Source organism: Mastigoproctus giganteus, chromosome 1, assembly GCF_048544385.1.
Source record: "Mastigoproctus giganteus isolate SK-2022 chromosome 1, ASM4854438v1, whole genome shotgun sequence".
Taxonomy (NCBI): Eukaryota; Metazoa; Arthropoda; class Arachnida; order Uropygi; family Thelyphonidae; genus Mastigoproctus; species Mastigoproctus giganteus.
Window position 1 is genome coordinate 229,671,583 of NC_143575.1, and position 12,113 is coordinate 229,683,695.

General features: G+C 37.4%; 1 protein-coding gene across 1 annotated transcript in view; it reads right to left on the bottom strand.

The window, feature by feature from the left end:
• Window positions 1-2,566: 2,566 nt before the first annotated feature.
• Window positions 2,567-12,113, bottom strand: part of LOC150091578 (DNA mismatch repair protein Msh3-like) — a 274,897-nt gene continuing 265,350 nt past the window's right edge. Inside the window, exon 21 of the mRNA XM_090369011.1 lies at window positions 2,567-2,659. The gene's annotated coding sequence lies outside the window, so the exon portion shown is untranslated. The remainder of the gene's footprint in view (window positions 2,660-12,113) is intronic.

Sequence of the window (12,113 nt, forward strand, 5' to 3'; positions counted from 1 at the left end):
TCAGGAAATTGTTTTTTATTCTTTCTTAAAACATGTTCAAATAGCTGTTTTCCCAGATTACAGATAAGAACAGTTGGCGACTTGCGAGCTGAACATGACTCGGGACACTAAACTCGCTTTGTTTCGGTCTCAGTCTGCCTCAAACTATCAGGTTGTATACAGAGTGCTTCTGCGATTTCTGAATTGTGACTTTATTTATTAAATAATTTTGCAATCCTTACAATTTAAAATGGCATCAAATGATAGAGGAGTTAAAAGAAAGTGTATGAACTTAAATGTGGCACAGAAATTAAGGCATCTCAGTAGCACGTGTTTGAAATTTACGGCGTAAAAAAACAGTTTCTGATATCCGTAAATCAAGGGTATATTGCAACATAATTTTGTATTGTACAGTACTGTATATTAGTAAATTAATAAGAGGAGTTTACCTCAATATAGTACGTGGAACACTTCCGTATGATACCCTCCAGAAATTAAAACGGAAAAAACGAAAAAAATCGACAACTTACCGGTACATTAAAGTAAAATATAAATAATTAAATAATCAATTTAACACAATTCAAAATCAATTCAAAACAATTAAAATTCAAATTAACACAATTAAAAGAATCTAACGAAAATATTCAAAACGATTTTCGTTAGATTCTTTTAATTGCGTTAATTTGAATTGTGTTAAATTGATTATTTAATTATTTATATTTTACTTTAATGTACCGGTAAGTTGTCGATTTTTTTCGTTTTTTCCGTTTTAATTTCTGGAGGGTATCATACGGAAGTGTTCCACGTACTATATTGAGGTAAACTCCTCATACTATCTAAGTACTGTATATTGTATTAAAGCTTTTTTTTTTTTTTTTTTTTTTTTTTAACATTAAGAGCAATAAAAATGCCCCCCCCCCCCCCCAGGTTACATTTGATTTAATGGACTTTCTGCATTAACAGACACCCCTTCTCCCCTATTAGTCCATTAAATCGAGGGTTTACTGTATTTGTTTGACAGAACATTGTAATCTGTCTTACCATAAGTATTTATTTATATTCAAGTAAAACATTTGATTTGTCACATATTTGATAGAAGACCTGCTGAAGATACCATTATGCAGCTGTACAAATGTTTGTTATTTAGTTTAAGGTACATTCAAAAAGTTCCCAAAATTTTACTATAAAAGGTTTTTGAATGAACAGTTGCGCTTCCTAACCTAATCACATTCAGAGTATCTACACCTTTAGTCTTCCCAACCTTTGAAACATTCTTTAAAATAGTGTTTTTTTTTTAACACACGTAGGGCTGCTTCACCATTTTCTTTGATGTCAACCACTGAGTGAAGCGATGACTCCAAAAGTCCCATTTGCAGTTAAGGGAAAGGCCAGAAGTCAGATAGGACAAAGTTGGGGGAGACTGCTGCATGACTGTTTTTTTTTTTTTTTTTTCCTTAACAGCCAAGAACTGCTATAGCCATGTGACTGGGTGCATTGTCATGATGCAAGACACAGCCATCCTTCCATTTTTGGGGTCCTCTTTGCCTCACATTCTCACGAAAATGTGTCAAAACTTCAGTGTAGTAAGCAGCAGTAATGCTTCTCCATCTAGTCACAAATTCCTAGTGCACTATGCCCTCAACATCAATAAAAAACGATTAGCATGATGTTGACAGTAGATTTGGTTGTAAGAGACTTCTTGGTCCTTGGGAGAATTTTTCTGTGCCATTCAAATGATTCCACCCAACTCTCATCCCCAGTAACTACTTTTCTTAGGAAGCTCAGATCCTGTGTAGATTTTTCAAACAAATCACCTGCAATAGCTTTCCTGCAGTCCATTTGATTGTCTGACAGCAGTTTGTGGACCTAAACTTTGCATGCATCCCTAAATCTTTCATCAGGATTGTATGTGCTGAGCCTATATAAAGAATAACATGCAAAATTCTGCAATCAGTGTGATGATGACCTTGGAGCATGTGTGTGTGCGCCCCAAAGGTCAACATCAATGCTCCACAAAACCTTAAGGCTGTAGTGCAAACCATTTAAATACCAGCATGAAATTCAGAGAACTTTTTCAATGTATTATGTACATGTTCTAGTAAATATCTGCAGTTTTCTAATAAAAGCCATTGAGTTTTTTCACCTGTAGAAGGGTTATTCACAATCTATGTTGAATGTAAAGATGCCACAAAAAGGAAAGTTTTTAAGGGATAGGCACGCACACCCAACCTTATTTTGTGGACCCATATCTTCTGATATATAAGTCTAAATAATAAAGTCAATGATTAAATTTATTCCTAAATATTAGTAGTTGAATGGATTTTTAAAATAATGAGAAACCATGTGTGGCTTAAAGTTTCTGCTAACTTGAAAATATACTGATCAAAAATACAGTGAATCAGTTTCAGTAGAATTCTGAGAAAAAACAGGATTAAAAAACAAAACATCAAAACTAAAACTGGTAATTTAAAAAAAGCTTCAGGCTGCTGAAAATAAGTTAATGTCCATTGTTAGTGTTAAATTTTTTATTGGCTGCTTGTCATCACAATCCATATTTTAAATCTTTATATATATTATGACTTACTGTTTCAACATTTGTTTGTCCTTGGTCATACATGCTTCTTAAAACAAAATATTTGCTGTGTTATATAGGATAATTATGATGCCCCATTTAGGAAACCTATAGAGAAAATATATAGCACAAGGTAAAAAAGCCATTTGAAAATGGGACATGCCTAAAAATGAATGATACTTGTTCAGCAACAATTAAAGTTAACTTTAGTAATTCTAAATAGCCTTGCTTTGCAAATATTATAATCTGAAAGGAATGAGAGGGGAGACTTGTTTCACCAAATGATTGGGGCGTGTTGGGTGTGTAACACGTTCATGACTTATAAACAGCAATTCCATTTCATAATTGACTTTTACCGAAGTGTTTACATTAAATTGGACTGCTGCCTATAAAACAGCAGTTGTCTTTTTGGGTTAAGGTGACAACTAAAATGATTTCAGTTGAAACGTAGTACAGCAAGGGGTAGTTTGGGCTTGCAATTTGTACAGGTTTTCAAACTTATCAAAAATACTGTTCTGGGGACTTTAAAAAAAAAGGTTTATGGGACCATCATAAGTTTAGAAATAAAACCACTATGTTGTACTTATTGATTTTTGTTCATAGGTAACAAAACAAATGGAGCTTTCATCCACAATGACACATATTTATAGGCCTTTGAAAATAATTACTTATTTTTTGCTGCACCATTTTTGAACTTTGTTTCTTTGCTGCCAAATCTCTCACTCTTTTCAGCAAGAGTAGTTGAGTTGGACAGCATTCAGTTTGTTGATCGTTTGTCGATTCAGCATCCATTTTGTTTGTCAATTTTCATCACATAATTTAATTTTGTTAATTGGCAAGGTAATAAAAGTGTAAATTTGTGCTTTATATCTTCATTTTTATAGCATGTGGATAATTTTTTACTGATTAGAATTGCCGTTTAATAGAATCAAAATTGAATTCATAAACTTTGCCACAATAATCGATAATCAGCGCTTACTGTAATTATTTTATGACATCAGCATAAAAAAAATAAATGCTAGCTTGTTCGCATTATTGACTATCGGATTTTCAATGCTCTACTGTATTAAAAAAAAAAAAGCAGCAGCAATCATGTGCAGAACTTTCACTGATCCACACGTTAAAGTCAGCATCAATCAGGATTAATATAAAGTGCTCAGAAAGTAAAAGATTAAGTAAAAAAAAATTTTTCACTTGACAAACATCTTTTTCATTTTTCAAAAAATTGCTGTTGTGTTTCCTCCACTCCTTATAAAATGAAGTTCATGAATGGAATGAACTGGCTGAATGTTAACATTCAGATGTGACAGCTTCATGAAATGAAGTTGTCATATCTCAGCACTAGCATTTAGAAACACAAAAAATCACTTCAACTAAAGGATGTGAAAACAAAACACGTTTACAAATGCTACTATTGACTGAGAGGAAGGACCACATGGTCCAGTCGGGGACAATGTTAAGCCCATTGTAAAGTGAAATAAGTAGCTGCCAGTTGACATGATCACTGATTAGTAGAATCGGCTGCTTTAATTTAAAAAACCAATAGAAATCATTAAAATACAGTACACTTCATCGTTATCATATGTTTGGTTATAAGAATCAATTTTGAATGCCTTTGTGATATTTTTCTAAAGCACATTTCTGGAGTTCACTATCATAAAACAATGTGCAGTTTTATTATGGTGAAATGTGTTTCCTCTTCCATGAAATCTTCTCTTCTTTCCTATTTTTAAGCTTCATAAACTTGTTACTCCGTATCTCAGTTGCACGCATTGTGTTAGTTGCAATTTGTGCGTTCCATGTTGTTTGTTACTGATTGCTTATCTTTTTTGCTGTTTAAATTTTATAATCCAAAAAAAATGTGTGAACAGAAATATCAGTTACATGTGAAGGTTGATTAGTTTCATATCATGAAATACCAGACCTATACAAGTCACTCTAAGAGGTAAGGGAAATGTTAAGAAAGAATGCAGAATTTTTACAGCATCAGACAAAAAAAAAAAAAAAACCTTCCTATTTCACCCATCCATTCCCTCCAAATGTTTTTCTAGTTCTGCCTTGAATTTATTTAAGATGTCAACTTCCACAACGATAGATGAAAGTTTGTTCCAGCAATCAACCACTCACTGACTAAAGGCAAATTTCCACACATCTATTCTGCAACTGTCTTTGCTCGATTTGAATCTGTCCCCTCAGGTGATTAATCTAGGCAAGAGGAAGAATCTCATCAGCATTGAGCTTATGCAAAACATTTAAGGCCTTATACACCTCAATCAGATGCCTAGTCTCCAGACACTGCAATTAAGCCTTTCTCCATAAGAGCAACCCTTTGTTGCATTTACCAATCTCATTGCCCTTCTCTGTATTCATTCCAGCAGTTACACATCCTTCCAAAAATAAGGCCTCCAGACCTGTACACAGTACTCAAGGATGTGGCCTGACCATTCCCTTATACAAAGGGATAATCGCCTCATCCCTGCTAGAAAAATTCCTGTATATCATTAACAAAACACCATAAGCTACTCTTGCAGACTGTCTCACTGCTCAGAACACTTCATATCTGTCTGCATGATTACTCCCAGGACTTTTTCATTCTCCACTACCCGAGTGTAGTACCACACAGGTGACACATTACTCAGGGGTTCTTCCAGTCACATAGTTCCATGAGGAGCTGTTGTGGCCACCAACAAATTCCTCCAACTGCACGATCATGTGCTATACTAGCGGTATCGCAAAATGTCATGCCTAAAAGTTTACTGATCCCATCGAAGACCTAGTCGCAGGTTTTCCTTTAACAGCAGTTTTTGGAGGTGGTTTTGTTATGGTCTCTGTGGCATCAGATAATGTGGTGGTATGCCATTGCCTACCACCTGGCCGATTTTGAAAGGAGCTGGCTTTAATCATAGGAAGAGTCATCTTAGGGGGTACTGCTACCATATGCAGTATTTTACATTTGTCAATGTTAAACTTTAGTTTCCACTTCTCAGCCCATCTGCTCAACTTTTCTAGATCCTGTTGCAGTAGCATACTGTTATTAGTGTTATTAAAAACCATGCCACTCTTCCGTATCGTCTTTAGATTTGGACATTAAGCCTGATAACCTTCATCAATATTATTAATAAATACAGTAAACAACAATGACCCAACACCAAACCCTGGGGTAGTCCACGAAGAGCAGTGTTCATTGAATCCCACTCAACAACCCATTTATCCAAAGCAGTAATTTGCCCTTAATGCTATACTGCTCTAATTTGTACAGTAGTCTTCCATCCAAGTATATGATATCAAAATTATTTTTTGCATCCGTTTCCTTTGTGACCACATCATCCAATCAAATTGGTCAGGCAAGATTTCTCCTTAACAAACCCATGCTGCATCTGAACTATAACTGCAGTCTTGTTTAGATGATCATGCATTGCTTCTTTAGCCAGTGCCTCCATTAATTTCTCCGAAGCAGAAGTTAAACTAACAGGTCTGTAATTACTCATGTCATCCTTTGTGAATTGGGGATACATTTGCACATCTCCAGTCCATGGCCACCTCCCATAATTATGGCTAAGGGTTTGCTTACTTCCTTTAATATAACTGGATAGATCCCATCCATCCTTTGTGCCTTTCTCATGTTTCACTTCAACAATTTCTCCTCCACTTTGCTTTCAGTTATTACAAAATCATTTAGCTCCCTGCCAGAGTTCAATAAACTTCTGGCATTCACCTTCCTCATGTGTGAATGTAGATGCAAAATACTCATTGTCTGTCAGCTACCTGAGCAGGATCATCAACATCAATTGGACAAATCTAATTCATTCCCTTCCTTCTAGAGTTTATATAAGTAAAGAATTCTTTGCATCTTTCACCAAGGATTTCTCGTAATCTGCCTTAGCCTGCCTAACCTCCTTTGTGATTTGAAGACCAGCTTATATTTACTATAAGTTTCTGTGTCATCTGATAATTTATATGCATCCCATGCATTTTTCTTCTCTGCCACAATACTCATTAGTTCATTTGACATCCATGTAGGCCTAAACCATGAACAGTATTTCTTAGTTGGTATGAAAAGCCTAGTAGCTTCCAAGATTAATTCTTTGAATACTTCCCATTTAAAATTTGTGGTTGGTAACATTATCAGTTGGTTCCACTGTATAAAATTTAAAAACTGTTTCAGACCACCATAGTCACTTTTATAAAAGCAATAACCCTTCCTTTGACCCTGATGGTAGTTACATATTTTAGTAAATCCCATATCAGCACACTGATCACTGCCACCTAGTGGTTCCTTTTATCTGCAGATTCTTAATACATGGATAATCACTGCTGCTAATCAGATCAAGAATATTACTCCCTCTGGTTGCATATTGGACGTGCTGCTGTAGAAAGAAATCATCCAATGAATCCTAATTTGCTAGTGACCAACCCACAAGTTCCAATCAATAACTGGGAAGTTAATATCCCCCATTATAAAATGAACTGATTTACTGGCCCCACTCAATTCCCCTGTTGTTCATTGTACTCATAAAAGGCGTTAGGCCTAAAACACACTCTCCTATTCTCAATTTTGATCTCCCAGTGCTTATGTCACACCAAACTGACTCGACATTGCACTGTCTACCTATGTCAACGAGATATGCACTTCTTTCGATTTCATGTGTTTTTTTAACTAACAGTACCTATCCTTTCTGTACACATTGTACTCCTCAAATTCCAATTCTACATTTCTTATATCTGACACCATGTCTCTTATCCCAACAATATCTGCTGTTGATGTTTTAACCAGCACCTCAAACTAATCAAATTTATTAACTAGACTCCTAGCATTGGTGCACGTGCAAATATACATATACCTGATCTTATTCCTAGTTACCCAACACAGCCCGTGTATTTACTTGTTCTGTGATGACTCCCAGCACCTTGTTTTCCAGACTGTTGCTCATTCCAATAAAAACAGTGTAAGAATTACTTTCACCTCTGCAAGCAGCTACTGTTAATCTATTAGTCTGTTTCTTTCCCCTCCCCACAAGCTAGCAGTTTTCGGACCCACCTAACAGTGCCTCAATAGCATCAGCAAATATTCTTGCACCCTTTCTATTTAAGTGTATCCCATCCCTTTAGAAGCAGTCTCTCCTGTTAACAACATAGACCACGGTGAGAAAAACCTACTTCGCATTCATTTTGGTTTGTCCACCTATGGTGGACAAACCAAAATGAATCCATACTGGTTAAGAGCATTAAGACCTGTCTTCATAAACCAATTTAAACTGCAGAAAAAGCAATCATTCAAACAGCTTACCCACAGTAAGGCTATAGGGCCTTAGCAGAGCAGGAGGCAGACCCTGTTGATGACACAAAAGTTTGTGTCCACCATGCAGTGATTGCCTACCCTTCAATGATTTTAAGGCGAGGAGCGTTGACACACTCGACCTGAATAGCATCCTCAACCTCATGGATGGTGAAGTCAGCCTTTAAACACAATGGGAGTTATTCCCAGCAATTATCTGGCCATCTCTGTTGTTTGGTAGATGATTACAAATGATTTTATGGTCTTGGATCTCAGTCATAATCTCTCCATTATGTGGTCTCCAGCTTGTCCTCCCAATTGGTATCAGCTGTTCCAAGTCTATGCCTGAGGATCATGCAAATAATGCTGCAGGGCTCTATGTTATCCTTGGTTCCCACTAGCCTTTGCCAGGACCTCTACTTTAAAACACTTTTTTTTTTTTGCAAGCAGCCTTCAGAGCAGTTCTTTGCACTGTAAGTCCATGTTTACCAAGAGACAGCTTGTAGAAGGTGGTGTAATCTCTTTCATGGAGGTGCATCTGAAGCACATTGCAAGAGGTTTTGGGCAAAGTTCACTTTTTGGTTGGAATCCATGCAAAAGGTTTGGTTTTTCTGGATCATGTGCCTAGCATTGTCACCAGATGCCTCTCAGCTCACAAAACTAACTACATAGCGGGCCATGTCTTTCCAACAAATTAGATTTGGTGTGGAATTGGTAACACCAAAAGTAATCAGCCAATGATCACTAGTCATAAAGATAGTCATTAACTAGCCAGTGGGGGAATGAGGTTGGTTGGCACTGTCTTGTGGGGGAATTATAGATAGTGGTGGCCAAGCCTTATGCAACCAGGAATTCTTCCAGCAGACAACCTGACATCCATGCAGTTACTGAACCACAGGTGGAAGAGCACATGATGCAAGAAAGCAAGCTTATACAGCATCAGCCAAAAAAAAAAAAACCTTCCCATTTCACTGATCCATTCATTCCAAATATCTGTCTAGTTCTGCCTTGAATTTATTTAAGCTATCAACTTCCACAACAACAGATGGAAGTTTGTTCCAGCAATCAACTACTTGCTGGCTAAAGGCAAACTTCCGGACATCTGTCCTACATCTGTCTTTCCTCAATTTGAATTTATACCCTCTCAGGTGATTATTCTGAGCAAGAGGAAGAATCCCATCAGCATCGAGCATGCTCAAATCATTCAAGGCTTTATACATCTCAATCAGATCACCTTGCAGGTGCCTAGTGCCCAGACACTGTAATCTGCAAAACTTAAGCCTTTCTTTGTAAGAGCAACCCTTCGATCCATTCACTAATCTTGTTCCAACAGCTCTACATCCTTATTAAAATGAGGCCTCCAGACCTGTATACAGTACTCAAGGTGTGGCCTGACCATTGCCTTATACAAGGGGATAATCACCTCCTTATCCCTGCTAGAAAAATTCCTGTATATCATTGACAAGACACCATGAGCTACTCTTGCAGACTGTCTGCCTGCACAATTATTCCCAGGTCCTTTTCATTCTCTACCACTGTCTGTGTAGTACCACAGAGTTGATATGTTGCTCTGGGGTTACTGCTTCCCATATGTAGTACTTTACATTTGTCAATGTTAAACTTCATTTGCCACCTCTCAGCCCATCTGCTCAACCTTTCCAGATCCTGTTGCAGCAGCATAGTGTCAATAGTGTCCTTGACAACCCTGCCAACCTTCGTATCATCTGCAAACTTGGACATTAAGCTTGATATACCATCATCAATATCATTTATAAATACAGAAAACAATAATGGACCCAATACTGAACCCTGAGGGACTCCACTGATAACATTAGTCCACGATGAGGCAGTGTCCATTGATTACCACTCTCTGTCTTCTCCCCCTCAACCACCCCTTTATCCATAGCAGCAATTTGCCTCCAATGCCACACTGCTCCAATTTGTGCAGCAGTCTTCCATGTGCAACAGTATCAAAAGCCTTTTTAAGATCCAAATATATGATAAAGTTATTCTCTGCATCCAATTCCTTTGTGACCACATTGTAGTATCCATTCAAATTGGTGAGATAAGACTTCTCCTTAACAAAACAATGTTATGTCCGTGCTATAACTGAAGTCTTGTCTAGATGATCCTGCAGTGCTTCTTTAACCAGTGTCTCCATTAATTTTCCTGCAACAGAAGTTAAACTCACAGGTTTATAATTACTCGTTGTCGCCTTTTGATCCTCCTTTGTGAATTGGGGTCACATTTGCACATCTCCAGTTCAAGGGTACTTCCTTTGCTGCCCCCTTTAATATAACTGGATAGATCCCATCCACCCCAGGTGTTTTTCTTATGTTTATCTTCAACAATTTCTTCTCCACTTTCCTCTGTTATTACAAAATCATCCAGCTCACTGCCAGAGTTTAATTCACCTCTGGGCATTCCCCTCCCTGAATAACTCCTCATGTGTAGATGCAAAATACTCATTTAGTTTGTTAACCACCTGAGCAGGATCATCAACAGTTAAACCATCAATATGAAGTGAACCAATCTTATTCATCCCTTTTCTTCTAAAGTTTACATAGGTAAACAACTCTTTGCTGTTTTTCTTTGCATCCTTTGCCAAAGATTTCTCATAATCGGCTTTTGTCTGCCTAATCTCCTTTGTGACTCGGTTACAGACCAGCTTATATCTATCATAACCTTCCATGTCTGCCATTAATTTATTTGTATCCCGTGCATTTTTCTTTTCTACCCCATGTCTCATTAGTTCATCTAGCATCCATTTAGGCCTAAACCTTGAACAATATTTCTTAGTATGTAAAGCCAAGATTAATTCTTTGAATTCCTCCCATTTAGAATTTGCTGTTGGTAACATCATGAGTTAGTCCCACCATATAGAAATACTGCCTCAGACCACCGTAGTCACCTTTACGAAAGCAAAAACCCTTCCTTTTACCCCTGATGGTAGTTACCTCTTTGAGTAAATCCCACTTCAGCACACTGTGATCACTGCCATCTAGTGGTTCCTTTATCTGGAAATTCTTAATACATGAATAATCAGTACTGATAATAATATCAAGAGTGTTACTCCCTCTGGTTGCCTCCGAACATGCTGCTGTAAAAAAACAATCACCAATAAATCCACAAAAGCCTTACTAGTGTGTGAGTGACCAACCCACAACTTCCAGTCAATATTCAGGAAATTAAAATCCTCCATTATAAGACTAATTTACTGGCCCACTCTATTTCCCTGTACAGTTTCTTATTATACTCATCAGAGTCATTGGGCCTATAACACACTCCTACTCTCAATTTTGATATCCCAGTGCTTATGTCACACCAAACTGATTCGACACTGCACTGTCCAGCGATGTCGACTGGCTGCATTTCCTTGGATTTTGTATGTTCCTTTCTATACACATTGTGCTCCCCCAATTCCAGTTCTGTATTCCTTATATCTGTGTGACACCACGTCTTTGATATCTTGACCAACACCTCAAATTCACCAAACTCCTAGCATTGGTGTATACGCAAGTATACATGCACCTGTTCCTATTCCTAGCTACCCTAACACAACCCATGTGTGTGTGTACTTGTACTGCAATGACTCTCAGCAGTCTCTGAAATACCCTGCATTTTGTTTTCCAGGCTGCTGCTCATTCAATAGAAGCAGTGCAAGAATCACTTTAATCTCTGCCAGCGGCTACTGTTAATCTATTAGTCCTTTTATCCCTCCCAAGCTAGCAATTTTCGGACACGCACACTGCCTCGTTAGCATCAGCAAATATTCTTGCACTCTTTCTATTTAAGTGTATCGTATCCCCGTAGAAGAAGTCTCTCCTGTTAACAAGTACAGACCAGGCTGAAAAAAATAGAGCATGATATCCCACTTTTTGCTTCCTTTGGCTCAAGATGAGCAGATAGATTTCATGAAATTATTAGTAATGGCCACATGGTGCAAGGAAGTCTATGGCTTATTCTGCACCAACCAATAAAAAAAAATAAAATAACAAAAAATACGAGAAAAGGAAATGGACAACCTATGCATTCCCTCCTCCCTTGGGTAGTTATCCAGCTGACCTTTGAATTTCCTAAGACTGTCAGCCTCTACCACCCATGTAAGTAACTTATTCCAGTAATTTATAACTCACTGGCTAAAATAAAACTTCCTGCAATCCAATCTTAACAACTCCCTGCCCCATAACTTGAAATTATGGCTCCTAATACTAGCATCATTTATAACCATGAAAATTTCATCCTTATTCATTTTGTGTATCCCTCTCGGAGCCTTAAGCACCTCAA